The following is a 26,409-nucleotide window of genomic DNA, read 5'->3' as shown; positions in this document are numbered from 1 at the left end:
ATTTAGAAAGGAAAAGTAAAATAACATTTAAATGTTGTGTTTTCAGTAGTAGTCTCCTCATCCAGTTTGTAAAGGAAGGAAGTGGGGCACGATATATGAGCCCGTCCCATATATAGAAATCCAAGAGTTATTAGTTATTATGTCGATCAAATCACATAACAGATATGTACTCAACTTCCAAACACTTCTCCACATCAATTTTCCCAGATAACATTATAAGCAAGCGCCTTAGTAGCTGCCATACATAAAAGCTGTGTCAAACATTCTGCTTTACAACAATACATTCAAATGAAATCTTTTTAGACCTCCCAAGCAACATAAGATATTCAGTTTGGTAAACCACATGATCACAAATTAAAGAAGAATCAGCAAGTCCAAAGAAGAATCAGTGAGTTCAGCTGTGCTAGCATGGCAGTAAACATACCTTTTTCAGACACTGAATTAATCTAAATAGATTGAGCGTTATGTACCTTTGCCTCAATCTGTGCCTGAAAAGTGAATACACATCAAAGTATTTACTGTAACCATTAATTAGTAAGCCTGCCCACCTGGTAGGGGCTGATTACCATTTTGACACTGAGCGTACCTTTTAAAAATGATCCCTCGGGGGCGTGGCTGACGGCCGACTAAGATGGCCGCTTAGTCCTTGAGCTCCAGGATCGATCTAGCCCTTCGCATCCATCCGTTCTTTAATCCGCATTGCAGGGCTCCAAAGGCTGAAGCTGACGTCCGACCTCGAGCGGCAGCGTCCGGAGGAACTCCGGTTAAAATCCGTGACCTTCCAAGGCTGGGATCGCTGCCTGAAGTAGAGCGGCCTACGTGTGCTGGACAGACCGGAGATTGTATTAATTCGGAGCCCCAGAGGGAGGTCCACTGTGGTGTGGTGGGGAGCGCGACTGTTTCCTGTGTTAGACCCCACACGGCGGACTTTGCTAATATTTGCCGCATCTCTTAAGGCCTTCTACCTCCTGTCCCCCGCTGTGGGCCCTGCGATCCGTGTTGCTATGCTGCCTGGAGCTGCCCAAATCGTATGCCTGATTAGACTTCCCGCCGGAGAAGAGCCCGGGCCACGACTGCCGTTCAGACAGCAGAGCAGCGCCGGTGAGTGCCGCGACTCCTAAAGGCGGTGCCCCCGGCGGCTCCGCATTGCCCCTCACCCCCGAGGCTTTGTGCACGACATTGGGAGAGGTGCTCTGTTGTGCCCGGCCCAGCTGTATTGAACGGAGCTCAGGCCTGGTTGAATTGCGCCCCTTCCCCCACCTCCAGCGCTACGGCCCCGATGAACGCCAGTTTGCAGCACTTGATGGATTACTAAGCAGATGCTGATTGTCGAGAGACGGATCCTGCTGCCACCCAACGATTTGCTGCCCGCAATCCTCGAATAGCGCCATATCTGTACCTGCGCCTCCCTACAGGGTGTGGTATAAGACCCAGTTGCTATTCTTTGGCTGCGCCTACAGATTGCTTTTCGAGGCGCTACGTCCTTCTGCGCTCCCTCTGATACCGGCCTGCCTGCACCTTCTACTACGAAGAGTTCTCTGGGCCCTGAGACTGCCCTGATCTGCTAAGCCATGGCGAGCAGGGGTCCCAGAACCCAGGCCACACAACAAAAATTGGACAAATATGCATACGGCAAGCACTCTCCCACAACTCAGGAGGGACGCTCCTCGCAGCAAAAGACGCCAGATGGACAAGGGGCTCCAAAAGTCACACTTGAGGACATTATGCAAGCTCTTGCCAACGTCCAGACTACTGTTGGCACAATATCCACTGATGTATCCCTGCTTCGTGCGGACCTACACAAAATGGCGGACAGGGTGAAAGAGGTGGAGGTGGTGACAAAATCCTTGGTTGTGGATACCTCGCTGCTGCAGGTGGTGGTGGCACACCTTGAAAAAGAGAATAAATTACTCACGGATAAGCTCGACGACCAAGAGGGGCGCGCAAGACAGAACAACATCAGAATTATTGGGATTCCAGAAACTGAAGGCACCCAGGCGATGGACTGGATGTGGAGGAGCTGATAAAATCTAAACTACAGCCTAAGGGACTCTCGCATTTCTTCTCAGTGGAGCGTGCCCACAGGGTGCCAGGAGGAAGATCGAAGCCGGGGGTACCTCCTCGGCCGGTACTGGCTAGACTCTTCAACTTTAGAGATAGAGACGCAATTTTACAAGCGGCACGCGTTTCGCCTCCGATATGCATTCAGAACTCTACTGTAAACTTTTTCCCTGATTAAACTGAGGCTGTCTCGAGGCGGAGACGGAGTTTCTTTGATGTTAAAAAGCTACTTCGTGAAAAGGAACTACCATACTCTATGCTCTTCCCTGCAAAGATTAGAGTAGTGGTTGGAAGTCGAACTTTGTTCTTCGATACGCCGGAGTCGGCTCTCGACTGGTTGGAGGGGTGGCGCCCGGTTGGCCACGTTGAACGAGGTAATGGCTCTCGCCTCCGCAGGGAAGAGGACGACGACCCGGAGAATCGAGATTCCAGAAGTCGCGGATCAAGCCAGCTGGCACCGTTGGAGGAGGAATAGATCGAGCAGACATACCAGTGTTTCCCGCCGCATCGGGCAGATATAAGACCTCTTCGAACTGAGCTGTTTTGAGGTTTGGGCTGTGGCAGGCCTTGGGGCCTGAGGAGGGCTGGAGCCTAACGGAGCTCATTACCCCCGATACGCAAGTATTGCACTTTTGGGTGGGTTAAAGCACTCTGCTAAGTTGGGGTGGTGGGCAGTTGCAGGCTTGCTAGGCAGGGAGGCAGGGAGGGGGATGGGAGTTGGGAGAAGGAAGTATATGTTTTGGTGTATTTTTATGAGTTGGGTTACTGCACTGTTCTTGCGGCAACACTCTCCTTTCGTGATGGATTTACGTATAGCAAATGTGGCTTTGAATATCTGAAAAATTCTTATACCTCTGATGGCTGAACATGCTTTACAGGAGCCTAAGTTTCCCCAAACAGCCTTAATGATAATGTCCTGGAATGTCCGCGGGTTAGGAGATAAAGTAAAGAGTGGTTTGGTCCTACAGCATTTAAAGTGGTGCGGCTTCGCGGTTGCTCTGCAGCAAAGAAACACACCTAATGGGTTCTACTGTCAAGGCTATGGATAGGTGGGGATATCACATGGTTGCCCATGCAGAATTTTCCTCAGGCTCTAGAGGTACAGGGATACTCATTAGAAAGAAATTCCTGCTGGTGATACGAGTGGATGACCTAGGCCGCTTTGCAGCACTGACATGCCAATGGGAAGGACGGTTGTTTAATCTAGTCTCTGTTTATATCTCTCCGGCCCTTCACGCTCAAGCCCACACTGCCCTCACAGCATTCCTCCTAACATTACCTGCTGCAACGCTACTCATAGGGGGCGACTTTAATGATATAATGGATGACACGTTGGATAGATTCCCCGCTAGATCGGGGGTACAGGGTGGACGACGTCTCCTGGGTCTTACAGAGGCAATGGGACTCACAAATAGTTGGCGATACAAACACCTTGATGAGAGGCAGTACACTTTTAATTCAGTGGTCCATAACTGTCACACACGCATTGATTACTTTCTAACTTCGGCAGACGGCCTGCCCGGAATAGAGGAGGTAGTTGTTCATCCACGGGGCATATCGGACCATTCTCCGTTGTTGCTCAAATACACATATTACCAGACTCCTAAGAAGCGTATGTTCCCGATTCATGCTGGCTTTCTGCAAGTGCGCCCTATACTGAAACACCTCACAATCACTACCAGACAATTCTTCCAAGAGAACGCAGGCTCGGTAGACTCCTCTAGCACGCTCTGGGAGGCCTATAAGGTAGTCCTGCGTGGGCAGGCCATAGCCTCAATTACAGGTCACAAACGGGCACAGAGGGCGGAGTTGGATAACCTGGAGGAGGAACTCGCCACCGCAATGACACAACAGGTGGCGCACCCTTCACCTGAAACCACCCAGGAGGTCCAACGTAAGCAAACAGCATATGTGGCATGTCAAAGGGAAGCTACGTAAGCGCGCCTCCAGGCAACTAGGCATAGGATTTATGAACTAGGAGAAAAAGCGGGTAAGATGCTAGCCTGGCTTGATAAGAAAGAAAGAGCGAGCAGGGTCATAGCGCAGCTGCTCTCCCCCACAGGCTCCATGATCTCTGAACCGGATGATATAGTGGACATCCTGGCCGATCATTACGAGCAATTGTATGCCCCTCGAGCTACTTACACGTCTGCAGAGGCGTATGACTATATCAAGGATTTGACTATCCCTCAGGTTTCACCTGAGGTGGCGCTCCTGTTAGAGGCGGACATTACCATAGAAGAACTGCAGACTGCAACCTACTCACTTGCGTCTGGTAAGGCGCTGGGCCCTAACGGATTCCCAGTAGAACTGTATAAAAGGACTGCGCAGATATCTGCTCCCTTTTTGCTTGAAATGTTTCTTGAAAGTCTTGGAGCGGGAGAGCTGCCAAGGGACCAACAGCTCGCCACCATAGTTGCGATCCACAAACCTGGTAGACCTGAGGCAGATTGCGCGTCCTATCGCCCAATCTCCCTGATAAATGCAGAGCCCAAAATCCTGGCCAAACTGCTAGCGCTGCGACTGACCCCTCACCTCTCCTCCTTAGTGCATCCGGACCAGTCTGGATTTATGCCACACCGAAGCACGGCGCTTAATTTGCGGCGGCTCTATGCGGTCCTGGCACGCACACAGTATATTCGGGAGCCAGCAGTCATTCTCTCCTTAGACGCCACTATGGTATTTGATACCGTCAAATGGCCATTCCTGTTTGCGGTACTCCGCCACATGGGCTTCGGCCCGAAATTCTGCGCCTGGGTTCGCCTCCTTTACAGCAAGCCCCTGGCACATGTGGCAGCTAATGGACGTATCTCCCGAGACTTCCCACTTGGCCGAGGCACGCGGCAGGGATGTCCGCTATCCCCGCTGCTCTTCGCGCTGATCCTGGAGCCGCTTGCCATCTGGATCAGATGGGAACCCTCCATCAAGGGACTTTCCTGGACTAATACATGGGAGGACCGCATATCCTTGTATGCGGATGATATCTTGTTATACCTCACCTCCCCCAGGAAATCCATCCTAGAATTGCTGAACGTCTGTGAAAAGTTTGGTAGGGTGTCGGGCTATACAATAAATTGGTCCAAATCTGTTCTTCATGTATTGGTCGGCCCTCCCCCTATTCTACCCGTGGGTTGCCCCTTACGCATAACCGAGACGGCGTTTAAATACCTGGGTATCTACATTACGTCTGACTCCACCGAATTTTCAGCTTTAAATCTTAATCCCCATCTAGAGCGCTTTAAGCGTTACGTCAAGGTATGGCAGACTCTCCCGCTTACACTTCTGGGTAAGGCGGCCCTATACAAAATGATGGCGCTCCCGAGATTTTTATATGTCTTGAGAATACGCCATTTCTGGTTCCTGACTCTTATTTCAGGACTATTGCTACTACCGTTTCAAATCTCCTATGGGATGGGAGGCCACCTCGCATCGCGCAGGCTAAGCTAACAAAGAGTTGGTATGATGGGGGAATAGCACTTCCCGATATGGAATTATATTACTGGGCGGCCCATCTTAAACAGATAAATTACTGGTTACATGCCCCACAGACCGAACCGGCATATCTGGCGGATAGACAATGCTTGGAGAGCAAGGGGCTGTTGTGTAACCTCTATAGCCGCCGTGAGCCCTCAGACCTACTCGGGCCCACGCGTCACTCTGTTCAACTTTGGTATAAGGCAAATAGACGTCTTAAGTGTTCTGGGACGAGCACACTAATGAAACCGCTCTGGGACTCCTACAGGCTGGGTTCCCTTCGCAACAGTACGGGATTCCGGAACTGGGATAATATAGGTATCTCAGTGGTGGGTGACCTTTGGAAGGGAGGGAGGATGGTAGACTTCTCCCACCTTCAAACACATTACGAAATGACACAGACAGAGAAGTTCAGATACCTTCAAATCAGGCATGCACTCCAATCGGTCATACCTGGAGATATCGAGTTGCAGGATTTCTCCCCTTTAGAAGATAGGCTTCTGACAGAACATATGCCAGACAGGGCCACCTCTTTGACCACCGGGAATTGATAAACAACCTTCCTGTCGTGTCGTTCACACTAAGACAGAAATGGTCCAGAGACGTGGGTGATTTTGATGAGTCTGAATGGCAAGAGGCCCTTTCCTCCCCCCGAGAGACAGCCATACCCTCTAGACTCAAGCTCGTTCAGCTTAAAATATTACACCGTACGTATTACACTAGAACGACGCCATTTAAGATAGGGTCCACCTCACATAAATATTGCTTGCGACATTGTGGAGACGAGGGGACATTCTACCATACTATATGGGACTGTAAACACATAGCAACATTTTGGACGACAGTCATGCGCACAATTTCTCAGACTATAGATATTTCCCTGGTGCCTGAGCAGTGTCGTTGTTTGTTGAACATATGGGAACCGAACGACTTAAATCACTGCCAGCAAGATTGGGTAATGTTGGGCATGGTGGTGGCAAAACGTAACATCGCTTTATTGTGGGGCTCCGAAACACTGCCTACCCTCCGTAAGTGGTGCAAGGATATGGATAAAATTATGGTGGCAGATAAGTCGGTGTTTATTTACCTTGGGTGCCCCAAGAAGTGGGAGAAAATCTGGGGGGGCTTGGAATAGGTTCCGTGGTGGCATTTGTGACCCCCGGACCTTACAGACAATGATAGTGCCTCAGAATAGCATAGATTGGACAAGTTAAGAATAGTAATATTGATGTGTCAATACCTGTGTTTTTTATATGTACTTGTGACAATGACCAAAGTTGCTCTGCTCTCGTGATCCACACAACGCATATTATTTCTTCTGTATATATCATTGCCCTGCTTGTTTTGTTAATAAAAATATATATATTTTTTAAATGATCCCTCTAGCTGCTTAGGTGAAAACATTCCGATCCTCAATCAATTGCATAAATCAATGTTTCTTCTTCATGTTTTGTTCATTTTAAACAGTATACTTTTCTCGCCCAATCCCCAGATGGATTTTTCTGGCAAAAAGATCAATGATGTGCCGTTTTAAGATGATCTACTATGTATAGGGCCTCTACTTGCCATTGCTGGATTGGTAGTGAGTTTTGCTAGGAAAGAGTTTAGGGCAGAATTCCTTTAGTGTCCAATAAAACCTACTTAAGTTAGAACCTACTAGTGGCAGTGTTTCTGTGTTGAGTAGAATTTACATAAGTGGTAAATCTTTTTCCAACCAAGTAGCAAAATCTAATGATAGCTTCTATTTTCCTTCTAAGCAACATCAGACTTTCTTACTTTTAACATTGACAGTGGAGAATGAAAAATTTCCTACCTAACGTAATCGAAAATTTCAATTCTAAAAGGACTCGGAGGTGAGGATTATGCTACACTTTCTTCACTTTGTTATACAGCAGCCATTTTAAAGTATTAAACCGCATTTCCCAGAAACCACAGGGCAATTGGTAAAAAGGAACAACAGACAGCACTGTCCAGTAAGTCCCATCATCCAATCAGGAGCCAGGACCCTCCATATAGTCTCTTGTCTCTGTCCTTGAAATCCTCTTTAATCATGAGAGTGACGCCATTAGTCTTATCCTACGCATCTTGCTTGCCAGTATCCACACATGGAACAAAAAGAAGGGAAATTACCACTAGTATTTGACTCTCAAGAAATGAGTAACCAGTCAAGGATGCATGATACATCTAGGAACAGAGAGCAAAGCTTCCAAAAAGCCAATATCAGGTCATTTCAGAACACACTGAGTAAAACACAAATCAGAAACTCATTACTTACTAGTCACAGGGGTTTGCCCTTGCGTCTTAGTCCTTAATAGAATTGAAACTTTCTGTTACGTTAGCTAAGACATTTTTCATGCTATGTCAGGACCGGAGGCTCAGAATATGCTAGTTTAAAGCTTACTTATCACCAAATGAGCCATATCTAAAATGGGCTTAAAATAGAACCTCTTGAAGGTAGAATCTCATGACCACTGCATTCCTAATGTCCTCTAGTTGTGTGCGTAGACTGAAGGCCTTGGAGGCCATCGCTTCAGTAGATACATGGGCCCCAATCCTCTTAAGGTCTATGCCAGCCTCCTGCATGCAATAGTAGGGAACAGACCTGCCTTGTGAAGCTTCCGGAGAGCAATAAGGAGCTGTTTCTCTCCTGGAGGTCTAAAATCCTTTGACATCTCATCATAGACTTTTCAAGCACTGAACCACGCATAACTTAGGCTAATTAGGAAATGCTGAGGACTCGATAACTCTAGTCGACATTTAGTATGTTGAAAAATTATAAAAGATACCCCCACAGGCGATAAAGTACTTCCAGTGATTTCCAGGGTTTTAACATCCAAAACCCTTCTACACAATATCAAACAGAGAAGCATTGCCAGCTTCCTGGAAATCTATGTACCTGACAAAAACCTATTCAGTTGCCAAGAAATGAAAAGGTTGAGTACCTTATAAACATCCCACAACTCCGCATAGCGCGGTTCTGGTGGAAAGGATAACCTGATACCTTGAAGTAATTGGTGTTCAGAAGGATGCTCCCTCACCGAGGAACCATCTAAGGTACATGTCTGCCGAAATTGTCATGCGGAAGGTATTGATGAAACGATAGGCTAAACCTTGTTGCAGCATCGCATCCAACCTGAATGGTATTGTTTGACCTTGCTGTCGGACCAGGTCTTGGACAAGAGGTCCTCAGGGTCAACGGAAGGCCTGGAATTAACCATCTACTCCTGTAATCCTCCACACCATCAGGCATAGGGTCCCGTCCAGCACCATCTGATTCGGACTCTAATTTGGGTTCAGAAGGAGTTCAGGATACTGGGGAATGGATTAGAAAATTCCAAGAAAATTCCAGAAGAACTAGAAACTAAACTTGCGACTTCCAAATCGGGGGGATGCCTGTTGTCATAAGATCTGAGCAGAAGCTCTTGTGATCATTACAAACGGTGGCACGAATGCTTGCTCCTTCCCCCAATCCTGCAGGAATGCATACATGGCAGCTGCTAGAGGGTCCAGTCTCCAACTAATGATCTAGTCTGGTGGCAAAAAGATCCATTGTAAAAGGACCCCACTGGGCTTGGAGCGTGGCAAAAACCTCCGGATGTAACTTCCACTGGCTGGAATAACAAAAATTACAAGAGTGTCAGTCTGCCACCTGCTTCTCCCGACCAGGGAGGTAATTCACCAATACAGCTATCTGATGGTCGAAACAGAACTGCCAACAATCAATTTTCAGATCTGAAGGCATCTTTGACCGGGTACAGCCCAGGGAATTTGATGTACCAGATGCCCGAAATATTGTCTATTTTGAGAAGGACACATGACTGAGTTCTGTCTCTGGTCCAACAAAGAACCGCAAATGATGGCGCCAGAAACTCAAGCAGTTGATATGCAAGGCCTGCTCCTGCGAAGAACACAACCCTCCTGTGGAGAAATCTCCACACCAAGTACCCCAGCCTGGCCTGCTGCTGTTGTATTCTATAACAAGGTTGAGAACTGATCCGAAAATAGATCTTCCGTTCCACACCTCTATGGGGGACAGCCACCAGCGAATTTCCTCCCACGGTTCGGCAGACAGGACCACTGACTGAGAATAAGTGAGACCTTTCCACAGGTGCACTGCCTTTAATCTCTGCAACTCTCAGTAATGCACCATGCCTGGAAAGATGGCCTGGATGGAGGCCGACAAAAGCCATATCAGACTGATAATAAGGACATCATCTGTTTGGCTAACGTTCTGCGTAGTTCATGCTGGATCTTGGATATCTTCCGAGAAGGAAGACTGAGGGTGGAATCTGTGACCCCAGGTAGGTTGCCCTCTGAGAAGGTACCAGGAGGGCGATTTTGACATTGTTCACAAACCCGAGGACCTCAAAAAGGTCGACCGCTTGCTGCAACTGCCGCGTCGGCTGTTGAGGTTCTTGTGCCAAAAAAGCATATTGTCTAGATCCACAATAAGGCAGACTCCCTGCGCCTAAAGGTACTCCACGACAGGCTTGAGCACCTTTGTGAAGCACCAAGAAGTGGAGGACAGACCGAAAGTTATATTTGTGAAATGGAATATTTGCGGACAACAGGCAAACTGTAGGGACCTCCTGTGGGGAGGAAAGATTGGGCTAGCCAGGTAGGCATCTTTCAAATGGAAACGGACCATCCAATCCGTTGGGCGCATGTGGTTTGTTTAATCCTTTAAAATGGCTGCTGTATAATACAGTGAAGATAGTATAGTATAATCCGAGCCTCTAGTCCTGACATAGAATTTTAAGTTTAATAAACCATGCTGGTCAATTTATGTTCTGAAGTTAGATGGTGTATCATTACCAAGAAGCCAATATGTCACATGGCCTTCTTTAAAATAGTCATCAAAAAGTGACACTCTGGACATGCCCTCAGCAAAAATATATGGGTAACTTCACTTGCTTAAACTTAACAGCAAAGAACTGGAAGTACTCCTCTTTGGATCTCCGACCTCCGCCTGGCCATCGGCTTTAGTAATCCTTCTGCCTGGGTTTCCTCTGCTTGTAATCTTGACATCATTTTGATACCAACATGTAATTTGCAACTGAAATCAATAAGCTCTTGGCCACCTGTTTATTTCCGCTGAGACTTCTTAGAAATATCATCCCTATACTTCTGCTTGTCTACTGTCGAACAGTGGTGCAGTCCCCAACACTTTATTGTTTAGATTACAGTAATATGGTCTTTTTGCATATTTTCTTCATAGCCTCCATTATGAACTAAACCCAGCCATTATGGTCATCTTTGGCTTTCCAGATATGACATCTTCCCCTCCTTTGCTAAAAACTCTACAATGACTTCCTGTGGGCAAAATAATTATTTTAAGCTCTCTTTTTCTGCCATATGTCCTTTCATTTGCAAGGTCTTACCAATTGGCTTTAATGCCTCTATGGCCATAGTTTCCGGCATCACCTTCGCTCCTCCTGATCTTGGACTTAGTGTCAAGAAACCGTTAGGTGTACATGCGCTCATAAAGTGCATTATAACATATTAAAAACATTCTTTCATAATCACTAGAATCTCTTGTGCTCAATTAGGTGGTAGTACCTTTTACCACCTAGCAGTCTCACACTGAAATAGCCATCCCAGGTGTTGCATGGAATGTTCATGTATAATGTGTCTGTAGTGCAAGCACAGAATGATAAGGTTAAGAATGTAACATTTCGATATAGAGGGCAATTGACGTGTGGGCTCTGCTCTGGGGAGTTTATATGAATAAAACTATATGTTACATTGCAACGGATGCTATGTTCATTCACATGATACAGATTACAACACCAGGGAATTGTGACTGATTACTAATCTCTCTGCTGTCTGGAAAGCCATCAAAACTTGGGCTTTTTCCTCACCTAATATTTGTTTCCCTTTATTTACCTATGCTTTTTCCCATCAGGGCAAGACACTCTCTTATATTTGATTAATGTAGCGATCCTTAATGTTAAACTAACAGTCAACAGAGATAGTTGTTCCAGTACTGGAGACTTGGACAACTACACACGGGGAATTCTCTGAAACAGATTCCTTCATAGATGTGTAATCTGGATTCATATTGGGCTATGCACACATAATAAAAGTATCCAAAATGCAATGCACTGTGGAAAACATTCTAGTATTTCTGATCAAGCGAAGAAGACGTGTGACTGGCTACATAGGACAATCTACTCCTATTGATGGTTCATAAAATGGTTTTACTTTTTATTTTAAACATTTATTTTCATTTTAAACAAAATACAGGCATTCGTACACAACAGATATAGCATAACAGCCACGTTTTATCACAGCAAAGAAAACATTCACAATGTACTGCATGGTATACACAACTCACACAGTAATGAACATATCTGTTCAATGAAGCTATACATCTACGTATATATGTATGAGGTATGGGGGCAGGGGAGCTGGTTGAGGATGGCAAGATATAAGTGGCCCGCCTAAGTCACAAGGTCAGGAAGAAGGAGGCAGCAGTGTACAATATGGATCAGTATTAATAGAGCATGTGGTAATGTGTCGGAGCAAGTGAGCATACCTAGGTACACTACCTCCTCTCCAATTCATGACTATTCTCCTTTTGCCTACCAGAAGGGCCAATGCAACATATCTGCGGTAGGGTTTAGCAATTTTCTTAACATATCCATAGAGTATCATAGGTGTGATAGAAAAATCGGGAGTGGTCATCACTTAAGAGTTCTTTACGAAGAGTTTGCCAGTAAGAGTATACCTGTGGACAGGACCAGGTCACAAGTAAAAATCTTGCCTCTGGGCCGCCACATTGCCAGAAATTAGTGTAAGTAGAGAGGCCACAGCACATCATGGTTTAGGAGTATAATATGCTCTGTACACCGGAAAGCTTTGAGAAATTGGCTCAGCAGGTCAAGTCTGGGTCCCCGGCCGACCCTCTAAGGCCAGCTTTGTTTAAAGACCTAGCATCCCATGGTCTTTCGCCGGTTTGCTCTTTGATTAATACCTCATTAGCATCTGTTCTGGTCCCCGCTAAGTGGAAACAGGCGGTGGTCACGCCCATCCTAAAGAAACCAACCTTGGACGCCAGCAAACCTGAGAACTATCGCCCAATTTCTCTCCTTCTGTGGCCGGCTAAGGTAGCGGAGGCGCATGTCAATATAGCCCTCTCGGACCATCTTTTACGGGCTAACATCTTAGACAGCACGCAGAATGGATTTCGAGCTGGACACAGCAAGGAGACAGCCCTCCTCTTTATGGTGGAACATCTGCACTCCGTGCTCGATGCGGGTCAAACGGCGGCGCTGGTGTTATTAGATCTGAGAGCCGCCTTTGACACCGTCTCTCACCAGACCCTCTTGCAATGTCTGGAGGAAGCAGGCGTCGCCGGCCCTGCACTCCAGTGGTTCCGTTCTTTCCTTGCCAACCGATCTTTTTGCGTGGCCGTTCCGCCCCATCAGTCCAAATTCTATCCCCTGGATCTTGGAGTCCCTCAGGGTTCCTCGCTGAGTCCCACGTTATTCAACCTTTACGTGAGACCGCTGGCTGAGGTCGTCAAGCGCTGGGGTATGACTATGGTGTCATACGCTGACGACACTCAGTTAGCGGTCACGCTCAGCGGGGACACTGACGTGGATGCCCCTAGATTCCAGAACGGACTTCGGGCGGTCGCCAGCTGGATGACTTCCAACTGCCTCCAGCTGAACGCAAAAAAGACGGAAATTATGATCTTTGGCAAGCAAACGGAACTCTGGGGTGACAGGTGGTGGCCTTCGGATCTGGGTCCCACGCCAACTCCGGTTTCGGAGCTAAAAAATCTTGGGGTGTGGCTTGACCCAACTCTCACCTTTGTCTGCCATACAAAGCGTACGGCGGCTTGCTGCTTTGGCATCCTGCGTGGCCTTCGTCCTGTACTAAAATTCTTTGATGCGACAACCAGGCAACTCGTGGTGCAGGCTACGGTGATTTCTCGACTCGATTATGCCAGCTCCCTTTTGGTAGGGCTGAATCGGTCCGAAATCACCCGCCTTCAGCGCGTACAGAATGCAGCGGCTAGAGCAGTTGTGGGCTTACCCAGATTCTGCTCTACTACTAACACTCTGCATTCTCTGCATTGGCTGCAGATTGCGCAAAGGATCCAGTTCAAAGCACTCTGTGAGGCCTACAAGATCCTTAAGGGCTCTCCTGCTTTGATTCTTTCGAATCTCTTGTCTCCTTATGTCCCGGTCCGTTCTTTAAGATCATCGGACCTTGAACTTGCAGTCATCCCCCGTTTTAAGCGTAGCCGGGCTGGCGGCCGCTCATTTCAAGTACGTGCCGCGGTCCTGTGGAATTCTCTTCCTCTAGAGATACGTGCCCTTGGTGATTTGTTCTCCTTCCGTAGAGCTGTCAAGACTTTTCTGTTCCCTTAAATCTTCTACAGTTGTGTTGTGTTGTTACCTTGTCGGGCGCCAGGACGCTCCTTTGCTGGAGCATCTGTGCGAGTAATAAATGATCCTAACATAACATAACATAACATAAATATACTTAAGTTGGATGAGCCTGAGCCTACCATTGGGGGAGACATTTTTAACCCCTTGGCTGCTAGGCCTCAGCCTCACTCCCGTGCTAAGCCTTTTTTGGGCTATTTGGGGTAGTTTGCACTTAGGTCCCTGTAACTTTTTGTCCACATAAGGCATCCATGCCAAATTTGCATTGTTTTCTTCCAGAATCTTGAGGATTCTAAAGGTACCTTTGTGGATTCCCTTGGAGGGGACCCAGAATAGTTGTTTTTATAAAATAGGAAAAAAGTGCTGCAGAAGAAAGCGTATTGTTTTTTCCCTGCAAATGGTATCAACAAAGGGTTTGTGGTGCTGAAATCACCATCTTCTCAGCTTTTAGGGACAAGCAGACTTTTGTCAGAAAACCACAATTTTCTACACAGTTTTGGCATTTTACTGGGACATAGCCTATTTTTGTGCTTTCATACTCCTTCCAGTTAGTGGTAGAAATGGGTGCGAAATCAATAAAGGATTCCAGAAAGCTATACATTTCTGAAAAGTAGACACAATTCTAAATTCAGCGAGGGGTCTTTTCTGTAGATTCTTCAAGGTTTTTTCTTATAGAAACTAACAGTTAAAAATGAAAAAATATTGAAATTGAATTGAAAAAAAACAGCAATTTGTGTTAACGTTTTCACCTGTAACTTCTTCTAAGTATGACAGATTTTTGCAAGAAATATACAGTTACATCTGCAGGACCCTTCTGGTTGCAAGGATATATAGAAACCATAGCAAATACCTCAGCAGCGTCTTGAATTGTTTTTCATTGTGTCCCCTTTATAAAGAAATTAATTTGGTGAAATATAACGAGTGAAAAATATTTCAGAAATGGGAACAAAATATAGAGTTTAGATGTAGTAGTTATTAGCACATCTCCAAAATTGTCGGTACCCATACAAGCATGTGAATTAGGGGCCATTTTTCAAAATGACTTATTTTTTACAAATGGTCTTACATTTGGATGGCAGAAATGCAAAGAAAGTCAATTGGTAATAACTCTTGTTCTACTATTCTGTGTTCCTCATAGTCTCCTGATAAACATGCTACCTCACTTGTGAGGGTTGACCTAGTGCCTGCCACCGAAAATGGCCCAAAACACAAAATGGACACATCACATTTTTCCTGTGAAAACTGACCTTTTTTATGGAATGTGTCTAGCTGTGGATTTTGGACCCTAGCGCAGTCGGCACCTAGGGAAACCTAGCAAACCTATAAAACATTTTTAAACTAGACATCAAGGGGAATCCAGGATAGGGTAACCTGTGTAGCTCTCACCAGGTTCTGTTACCCAGAATCCTTTGCAAACGTCAAACGTAGTCAAAAAAACTACATTTTCCTCACATTTCTGTGATGGAAAGTTCTAGAATCTGTGAGGAGGCACAAACTTTCAATCACCCAGCACCTAAGGAAACCTAGCAAACCTATACATTTTTGAAAACCATACATCCAGGGGAATCCAGGATGAGGTGACTTGTGTAGCTCTCACCAGGTTCTGATACCCAGAATCTCTTGCAAACCTCAAACTTTGTCAAACAAACTAACACATTTTCCTCATATTTCTGTGATGGAAAGTTCTGAAATCTGTGGAAAGCCACAAACATCCACCTACCCTGCATTCCCCAATAAATGGCACAAGTGAGCCACTGAGCCCGGGACCAAAAACGCAGATGCCCCCTTATCTATCACGAAACGACTTGGGGCGATCCCCAAGCAGGGATCCACTAAGGAAGGATACCATTGGAAAGGGGAGTTTCTCACGTTTCCAACAATACCTCTCCCATGTCATTCGGTGTCCAGGGGTTGAGTTAGCCCCACAAGCACTAGCGGATGAAGGATTTGTCAGGAGCATTGTGAGCAGCTGCCATTCAGGTCGCTCAGCTGGAAAAGAGACACAAGGATCCCTCAAAGAGTATTGGAGTCTGCACAAATCAGTGTATGTATTGGGTTGGGAGTGGTATTACCCAGGTAGTCAGCATATGAAGCACTCATTAACAAAGAGATCACCAAGAATATGTAATTCCCTGGAGCGTGGCTGTCTGATCCCCCAGGTTCATTCGTTAGCTTCAACTGAGGGTTGTAATTCAGTGAAAGGGCAAGGAATATATTTCTTTAGTATTTATTGTACCAATATAAACATATTTTTTAGAGTGAGAAGATGAGGTAAGCCTGGTCTTCTTCCCCTTATCAATATCACAAACAACCGAAAATGAGCTCCCTACCATCCCAATGTGCTGTCACTAATGTCTTTCCCTCATGTATCAGATAAACCATTAGGTTTTTTAAAAGAATCCTAACCCACCAACTTAGTTGGTGGCTTGCTTCATCATTGGGTTTCCACCCACGATGCTTAAGGCATCTCAGAAGTGCTAGGGTGCTTGATCAGAGCAGAGCTGGGGTTTTTTGTGTGACGTAGTGAATTTGTGAATGAGTGAAATCTACCTCAAAGGAATCCGTCCCTTGGAAACAACAGTGATTGTGGATGTGAAGAGAGATAATAAAGGTCTCTCACATCTTAGTGTTAGGTCGACATGTTTCAACCAATTATGCGTGCCGTGTGAGCCACAGTAGCTTTCTTCAGGACCAGGCTGCTTGAGAAACCCTAGTCAATAGAAGCATACACACTAAGGCATGAATATATGGTGTGAAGTAATTAGTAACTTACGATTTTCACCAATCTTCTTACGAATGTTATCTCTGTCCCTGTGATAGAACAGTTTTTCAATGAGCAGGCATGGTGGCATGATAAATTGTCTCCACAACAAACACTGGAGAGGGATGCTCTCTGCCAAAAATGTCTATCGCCGGTTTTCAGCACACGACACCGTTCAATGAATGTTGGAGGAATCTGGGATGCAGGTTGCATCTGCAAGAGCAGCATTCTAAATCTTAATTCTCTGCTTTCACTTTTTCGAATTCCATTTTGAATTTCTTTTGGGGCTTTGATTGTAGAGCAGCATCATCTTCAATGTCAGAGATCCGCTGCTCCACCATGTCAGGTATGCTGACAGACAAGGTGCTCCTTCATGTCATCCCGTCTTTCAGTCAGGGAGTCTATTTTGGTGTTGATTGTTGCCAGGCTGCCTCTCATTTCTAACAGTAATGATTTGGCAAAGTGGTATCTTCATTAGTAATGCACTAAGAGAGGTCGGGGATAGGGGCCGTGGGAGAATCAGTCACGATCATGGGATATCAAGCCATTTTTATTGCCCTCAAAAGTAAGCCTGGACTGCTTGCTGTCCAGTTTGTGGAAGGCTTCAGCTGCTTAATCTGTAGCTCACATGAGAGGCAATCCACAGGGCTATCTCCTTGGGAGAACACCAGTCTGGTAAGGTCAAAGAGCACAGCATGCAACAGTATGATCAGAGACACACTCTTCAGACCCATACTTAAGACACCCGGGGCCTAAGGGTTGTCAGACAATCGGTTTATCCTCCGGAGGAGGCTGCCCGATTACTTTTTAATTGGCTCAAATAACAACAGAGGTTCCCACAAATTGGTGTAGATAAGACTGTGCAGTAATCACGGGCACTCTATTGAGGCCCAGTCAGGGCCGGACTGGCCATAGCGGGCACCGGGTATTTCCCAGGTGGGCCGCCAGGGTCGGGCCAGTTTTGGGCCCCTAGGGGCCGATTTTGTTACAGGGCCGTTTTTGCAGCATGGCTCAATATTGGCCGCTATCACGAAATCGGCAGAATCCGGCCCTGGTAAACAGCTCGGCCGCACACCCAAAGTCCTGGGGGGCTGGCCAAGCACTTTGCAAGGGCCAGTTTTGGGTCCCAGTCCAGCCCTGGGCCCAGTATATATATGATCCCTCACTCACAACACAACCCATTTACAACGGTTATCAGGGCTAAAGGAGTGTGATAGCTATGGGGGCACTAGGCCTCCCTTTAGGCACATTCTACTCCCCAAGCAGAAATCTGAGGTCAGCTGGGGCCTCTCTGGCAGTTATACCCATCATTAAAAGGGCTTGCATCGGAGGATGCTCCTTTGGCTTCCTAGCCTCTAAGATGTAGAATTCTCTTCCTCCTCTGCTTAGGCAGGAAAAAAACTGTTATCCTTTCGGAAAAATCTAAAGACTTGGCTCTTTAGAGCTATCTAATCGATCCTTTTGCGGGTCTCTCATTCTGGATACCGGGATAGAAACCTTAGCTCTGGGACTCTTCAATTGAAGTAACTATGCACTCTATAAGATACCTTATTATTATTATCATTATTATTATCCTAAATACCTTTGAATTGGAAACCAATAGCATGTGAAATGTTTTTTTTTTAAATCCAGTGCCCATCACACAAACATGATTCACCAGCCCTTGATTTGTGGTCTTGGTAAGGACTAATGGCACAACCGCAGCACGATGATGGCATCCAATATATGCAGGAAATAGAGCCAACTGTTGATGACAGCTAGTGGTACCATAAAAAGTTCTGTGTGATTTGAAATACTGATTATTGACCGACCATCATAACTGTAAGTTGCTACCTATTACTGACCTTTGCTCTGTTTTTCGCGGACAGTAGAATAAAGTGTGCCTTTTTGCTAGTCCTATCTCCAGAGCCTATAATAAGTTACTTTCGTGTTCAGGATGCTTGTACTGGCAAATCAAGATGATGAGGAAACACCTAACCTATGTGTGCAGAAGAAACTGTGTTGCTTTGGCGTTAAAACATATTTTGGCCTTTCTCTCATGATAGGGATGATTCCTAGAGTTTTTAGGTCTCGCCTGTCAATGCGCATGCGCATTGAGCGGAGCGAGACTATAGGGGCTTAAACAGACTTAACTAGACTGGCGATTTGATGCAGTGCATGTGCGCTTTTAGCTCAATGCGCAAGCGCAATGAGTTAAAATGCGCGTGCACAGCATCAAATCGCCAGTCTTCGCCATCTGTTCCCCCTCCCCAGCCGCCAGCACCTCCCCTCTCTCTCACGGCTGCGAGGCCGTGTTATTTTGCTCACATTTCACACAGCCTTGCTCGCATTTCTCCTCCCCCTCCCAGCCACCAGCACCTCCCCTCTCTCTCACGGCCGCCAGGCCGTGTTATTTTGCTCGCATTTCTCCTCCCCCTCCCCAGCCGCCAGCACCTCCCCTCTCTCTCACGGCCGCCAGGCCGTGTCATTTTTTCAGCCTCCCCTTTTTTTTTTTACTTGTTAAACCATGCGTGACTCGTTTCATTTTGCGGCCGCTTTGCCTCCCACTCGCTCGCATCCCGCCTCCCCACCAGGCTCACGCTTCTCCAGCCTTCCTGCTTTGGCTTTCTCTGGGCTGAGCTCTCGTGCTTTCAGAAGAGCTTCATGCTCTCCGCATATCAGAACGTTTTTAAAAATCAAATCATGGCGAGTTTAAGGCGTTACGTCTTTCGCTCTCCTTCTCATGTTTTCTCATCCTTCTTTGCTGCACTCTAAACCCCCATCTCTTTGTTTTTCTTTCTTTTTATCTTGACCTCTGTATCTTTCTTCTATTTTCTCCCTGTCTGTTTCTGCTTCTCATTTCCTTTCTATATGCTGGCTCCGCATCTGTCTCCTATGCCCATCTGTTTTGAGTGGCAGATCTCTTCAGCCAGCGGGCCAATCCCAGTGGATTGTGTGACCAGCGACACCTCAGCGCCCTGCTACATGAAGGCATCCAGAAGCATTGCTGCGTGTGTGAGAGAGGGAGGGGTCCGTTAATGAAGAGGCGTTTGCTCTATATTGTGCGACTTGGAGCAGTATGGCACACTACCCGTTGTTATATGAAGTTTGAGAACACGACCCTGCGCATTGCATTTCATAATCATGAAAGTAAAATAATTATTTTATGGAATCGTGGGCAGCCGTCTACCCTACCCCTCCCCTCCTCCACCCTGCCCCGGCTCGCATTTCTCCTCCCCCTCCCCAGCCACCAGCACCTCCCCTCTCTCTCACGGCCGCCACGCCGTGTTATTTTTTCAGCCTCCCATTTTTTTTCAGCCCCTGTTGTGCCGCCCGACTTGTTTCTGTTTGTTTTCGCACCTCCCCTCTCTCTCACGGCCGCCAGGCCGTGTCTCCCTTTTTTCGAATGACCTGATAACAACGTTCATTTTCTTTCTTTTTAGCATCACATGGCAGTCTGAAAATAGAATTCTTAATCAGTGTTGCATTCCAAATGCTATAGGTGTCACATTCGCGAAAGTTATAACTATTGGCATTGTAAATGACAAAGCTATCAATTTAGCTGTTTTAAAAACCAACAAATAAATAAAATATTTGTCATTTACAAGACCAATAGCTCCAACTTTTCTAATGCGAGACCTATTGCATTTCCAATGCTTGTTCTAAGTATGAGATAGAAAATACTTAGGAATAACAGGAAGATCTGAAGCTGTGGCCTGGCAGGATGGTCTACAAGTTGTAGTACAGAAGAGCTCTGACTTCCCCTCTCTAACCCTTCAAGATATTGATTCAATCCCAGCCGAGTCAGTCTGCAGCCACATAGCAGAAACAGCAGAGACTATGCCACTCTCATTACAGCAGCCAGTTGGAGCTGGCATCGCATCTCTGAGAGCCAAGGCTTGAGCGAGTGAGTCTGGCTCCTCCCTCTACATGAAGAAAGGACAGTCGCAAAGAGCATTCCTAAAGGAGAAGCAAAAGCTGTGGATATTTAAACTCAAATACATGCTAGTCTACCCGACACGCCTCTGAATTACAGTGAATGGGAAAAGCAACTTCTTTGACACGACAGAGAAAGTGTGGACCTGCTGGTGATGTGGGACGGCACCTGACCCACCTGAACGCGAGGGGTGAAGATATGGACCTCAATGTTGAACTTTAAACCTAGCTAGTTAAAGATAACAGAGATAAACAAAAACTTTGATCTCCTGACAGATGTGGTGAGGTATATACACTGATAAGATATCGAGACACTCCATAAAATACGTGTGCCATGGCGTGAGAAGTAACAATTCCAGAATAGTAGTGAGAGGGGGAAAGAGACACTTACCCTAAACCCCTACAAGGATGGCTGGTCATCTCTAAACGACTTGGTGGAATACGCATTTATGCCCCCGGGTCCGCCATAGACCGTCCTCAAATTACTGGTTAAATATCTATTAGTCACTTTCTGTGTAATCTGTCGTTGGATTACTCGTAACACGGTGACTATTGGACAAGTGAAAAGAAGTCTTCCACCCAATATTTTCCTTTTCCTTGTTGTAGTTGAAGGGTAAAGAAGGGTCTGAATGGCAATCTCCATTCCCGGCTGAACGGAGACAGCCACACCTAGCTGAATGGGTGCCCAATTACAGGCTCTGTTTTATAGGTGATAGTGACTTGCCCTTGGGTGGGAGTCGGAGGGGGGCATTTATAGCTGGAATAGAGAACAATATGCTTTAAAAAAAGTTTCACAGCAATTGATAGAACCTGAGAGTTGTCAGTATCACACAATGAATGCACAGTGGTGTACATACAAGTAAGGGGCCGTGGAAATTGCCTGACCCGAAACCAGATGTTTAGTCCAGTACTAGAGAAAGAGAGGAATACAGAGGGCATTGGCAACATGGAATGTAGGAGACCTAAATGTATATCTTAAGAGGTACAGGGTGTTAGCTTATCTTAAGCACCCAAAAATACTAATCGCTAGTCTCGAGAAAAACTCACTTGCTTAATCCTGAGCCAGAAAAAACTGAGAAAGAAATGGAGAGGCATATTTTCACAACTAGCTATTCTAACTACTCTACAGGTGGAGTGTAGCTGGTGTTCCATTTAAAAAACAGGACGTAGTATAGTACATACATAATTTCTTATATCTCCTGTATGACATTGAAAGCGGTCTAGTAAATATCTATTCACCAAATATTGATTATAAAATGTTCTTTGGTGAAGCAGTACAGGCAGCTTCTCCGTACCTGGGTATTATGGAAGACCTTAATTATGTCTTGAATGGGTAAATGGACACATTCTTCCCACAAATCTAGCACAAAATCCTGAATTGAAATAATGTTAGAAAATGTAATGAGGGATTTTTACTTAATAGATGTGTTTCGAGATACCACCATCCGACCAAAAAATATACTTCTATTATGTTCATATTCCTAACACGCACAGTAGAATAGATTGTATAATGGAGAAAATACAAGAGCTGGTGAATTTCAGAGACGCTACCTATTTAAAGAGATTCCTTTCTGATCACTTACAGCTAGGTCTCTTGTTAATCCATTCACTTGTCAGACCAAAAATACTCGACTGGAGACTTGGAGCCGAAGTACTGGCTGGCCGAGCATTTTCCTCAAGCATACAAGACTACACACTGCAGTTCTTTCTCAACAAGCGCGAGACAGGAGAATGCAGACCAATGGAACGGAAAGTTTAGAATGTAGTCATGAGGAAAATGCATGTCCCAGGTCACAGAGTGAGAATGCAACTAGAGTGCATATCCTGGACACTGAGAAAACACTAATGGAACTAGAAAAAGAGGCAGTATAGATGTTGAGCACGTGTGGAAGGATAAAACACTAGAAGTTATGGAAGAAACATTACCGCGCCTAACAACATAATCAAATAAACAAATATCCAGGTGGCCCAAATTCAGCCAACATTAGGCTGGCATTTTAATCTGGATACAAAATTATGGATATAAGCTGTGCAAGAATTTTCTAAAATGAGCACTCCACTATAATGGAGGGCTTGCCACCAGGTCTGACCCAAAGCGCACACACATTTCCAATCTTCTCCTAGCCTCCTGGAATACTGGCACAGAAAGAATGAAGGAAGGACTCCACGACATATACTTTCCCAGTTACAACAATTATGCACAATACTTACACCCCTCTGGGCCTTTCAAACCACGGGTTCCACGCCTGGAACCAGAATGATCCACTGCGGCAAGTAGACTTGTTTGAAAATGGAGATCTTGTGACATGTGAGGCTAACAGAGTTAAATTGATTTAACGAAAGACTACGACTTTCACCTATCTCAGATATTACACTAGGTTGTCAAATGAGAGACAAAAGAAAATACTTGTAGAGTAAAACAGATCTAGAGATCATTCGCTAACAATCTGAGATACAAAGGCATTACATGGCTTTAGTTGTCAATGATTTTATTGTTTAGTTAATTAAAACTGTAACAATTTTTAGCATAGTAAAAACATAGTGCAGCAAAATTCATAATTGAAAGAAGCATAATTAAAACGTTAGTTCCTTGTATGGAAATAAACTGGACATTATACATTATTTGAGTACATTATTTGACTCGAGGCTAACCATAGCTATGATTGCAAACTTCATTCATGGGATAAAACATAAAATACATTTAGTCTGTAGTTAGCTGTCAGCGGTCTTTGAGTGAATCCTTTACGAAACCTTGTATGAAAATGTATAAAGAAATAGTTGTGATTGTTGTGACAATTCAGTCCATTAAAATAGCTGGTGCAAGCAAGTATGCCACATACAATAGATGAATCTAAATTAAGATCTGTGCAAATACGCATATATTTTAAAATGGGAGTACACAAATATTTAAATGAGTGCCAGAACGGCATGTACACACTTGATAGAATTGCACGAGCTTATGGGAATAGCAACTCGAAGACCTTCAATTTTATTGAGGTCAGACGTGCGGACAAGTGGGAACGCCATAAGAAGTTTATAAAATTGTCAATTGTCCCTAGCGGACGGCCCTCATTGTTAATCCAGAATCTCGTAGTAATCTACCTGCTTCCGCGAAGATTTTTCCAAACTGTGCTAGGTCCTTTGGAGTAACAGATGTGTATATGAGCGGTAGTGCTTCCTTGCATGATCTTATCTCATGCTGCATGAAGACAGGCCTTAAGTACCTGCATCTCTGTTGTAGTAAGCTAGCACAGCAGCATACAATATGGGCAACCGATTCAGAATGGTATTTACACAGCCTACATTGCTCCTGCCCAATGTGCTCTGTACTACTTAATGGGTATTGTTAGGAGCCTGATAGGATGTTTCTGAATGCTGCTCTCAGGTATGGATGGCAAAGAGAGGCTTCATGGGATACTGCAAGCTCTTCCACGCCTCTGATGCTTCTTGCCTGGTTTAAGTCCAGAACCCTCAAGGTTTTTCTGGCATGAGCCTTAGTTTGTTCTTTAGTTGCACTTTGATGATTGGGAGGGCTAACAAGAGTGCTGGATCCAGATTTAACGGTAATCCGGCTATGTCCAGGTACTTCGCCCAGGCACTTTTCTTGTCCAAATACATTGCCACGAGGGCACCCCGCAAAGATTCAGGACCTTACCAGGTCACCTGAAGATAGTAGTTGATTATGTATTTTCTGCATGCTTTGTCCATGCCAGCTAGATTGAATTCCAGCCGGATTAAAGTGCGCAGAGTGTTATTTGGCATGCCATATTTTCTTATATGACAATGTGTGGTTCCTCTCTAATGTCTCAGTTAGCCTTCCTGAATAGGCAGGGTGGCCATAACTATACTTGGTACAAGTTTAGCCCCAATGACTCTTCGAATTGCCTCAGCCGAATGGCTGTTTAGTTTATGATGGAGCGTTGATAAAGCATACGTGGTTTTTGCTGTTTTGCCTTCTACTGCCTTTGTCTGCAGTGTTTGTTTTCCTGTGTCCGTCAGCCAAACTCCGAGGTAATTGTATTTGGAGGCCGTGTCTACTTTTAGTGGACTGAGTTGCCATTTGAGTTGGCATTTATTGGGGCATTGGCTGAAAACCAGGACTTTTGTTTTCCCGGCATTCGCATGGAGAGTGTTGCGCATATTATATGTGTATTAAATATTCAGGGCCCTCCTCATCCCAAAGCAGGTCTGGTCCGTCAAGACCAAGTCGTCTGCGAACTGTATTATTGGTAATTTTTTCTGGCCTAGCGTTGGTGGAAAGGTTCTCACTTTCAATAGTTCTTCCCCAAGATCCGCTGTGTACAAGTTGAATAAGGTCGGGGCTTTTGTTGTACATCCAGGCCGTCAAGCTATTATCAATATATAACTATGCACTGAATTGGGAAAGGGATCTAGTGTTAGAGATTTCAGGGGATACCTGGTTGGCAATTTTGAGGAGAGTGGTCAAATCTTCCCTGTGTATTCAACAAAGGGCAAATGCATATAAACTTGAAACTCAAAGGTGCTCCCCCCCACACACGCACATGTGAAGGGAGGCAGGTAACCAGGCCCTGTGCTCTACACATGGTGGTCTTGCACTCCTATTAAGACATTTAAGATTAAAATCCCGTCACATATTAGAGCAATAGCAGATGTCATCCTGCCACTCCCGCTGCTGGTGTTATTACTGGGAGACGCTGGGGAAGATAGCATCTTCCTCTTGACCATGGTGTGGGAGAAGCTTATATCTCATCTGCTACTCGCGGTTAGTATGTTTATTGCCCAGGTGTAGAAAAAGCCAATGGCTCTGCCAATCAATATGTGGTGTGGAAAGGTGTGAGCTGTTTTTACCATGGAGAAATCTGTTATTGTTCATGACAAATTTCACAAATTTGACATTGTGGTTTCCCCTTGATACCCACTTGAAGAAAACCCAAGTGATGGAAGAAAACCTGCCCTGTTGGGTGATGAACTTCATTGCTCTCGAATGTGATCTATCCTTCCCAGTGAAAGATGATGATACTACCATACTGACTTGATTGAGCACAAAGAAACAACATGTTAGCTCTGTGATCCAAGTTGAAATTTTGATCAAAGGACAATTGTGCCTCCCTCATGAGGACGAAATTTGAAGCTCAGCAGTTTTATAAGTCTTCCAACTAATTCTGCCTATCAAAATGCTTTAATGTGATGCATAATTTCTGCAATTCTCATTTTCCGTGCCTCGAAAATTAAAATGAAGTTATTAAAACATAAGAAAAAGAGGTACTACTCAATCCAAATAAAACATATCAATTAGTGGAAACCAAACGACTGCTTGCAGAGACATGGATTAAGCTAGACAAACAACTTTTTAGAGATGGTGACAAATCCAGCTGGAAGTTGGCATGGTTTTTAAAAAGAGTAAATCCCCATAGACAAGTTTTGAGGCTGCGCTGAGTGGGAGGAGCATACATGGTGACCAGGGAGAGAATAAATGACAAATGCAGGGATTGCTTAGCAAGGGGTTACGCCTAATCCAACTAATACCCATAGTACTCCTAGAAAGATTATTGAGTACTTTCAAGGAGGCACAGGAATCAAGAGGACTCCCCTGTTCCAGGAAGAAGCCATGATCATTTTAATTCCTAAAACGGTGATGGACCCAAATGTGTTATCCGCATAATGACCCCTGTTAAATACAGATGTAAAGTTGCTCAGCAAAACCCTGGGGAATAGAGTTATGACCCTAATAAGATCCTTCATTCGTTAATGCCAAATGGGATTTATCCTGCCCGGAGCACAATTCATAGCATCATGCTACTAACACATATTATGCGT

General features: G+C 45.3%; 1 protein-coding gene across 1 annotated transcript in view; it reads right to left on the bottom strand.

The window, feature by feature from the left end:
- Positions 1 to 26,409, bottom strand: part of TYW5 (tRNA-yW synthesizing protein 5) — a 108,790-nt gene that overhangs the window by 29,192 nt on the left and 53,189 nt on the right. The window lies entirely within an intron of this gene.

This window comes from Lissotriton helveticus, chromosome 3_1, assembly GCF_964261635.1.
Source record: "Lissotriton helveticus chromosome 3_1, aLisHel1.1, whole genome shotgun sequence".
Taxonomy (NCBI): Eukaryota; Metazoa; Chordata; class Amphibia; order Caudata; family Salamandridae; genus Lissotriton; species Lissotriton helveticus.
Note: the sequence above shows the minus strand (reverse complement) of the source record. Positions and strands in the feature narration are given on the sequence as shown.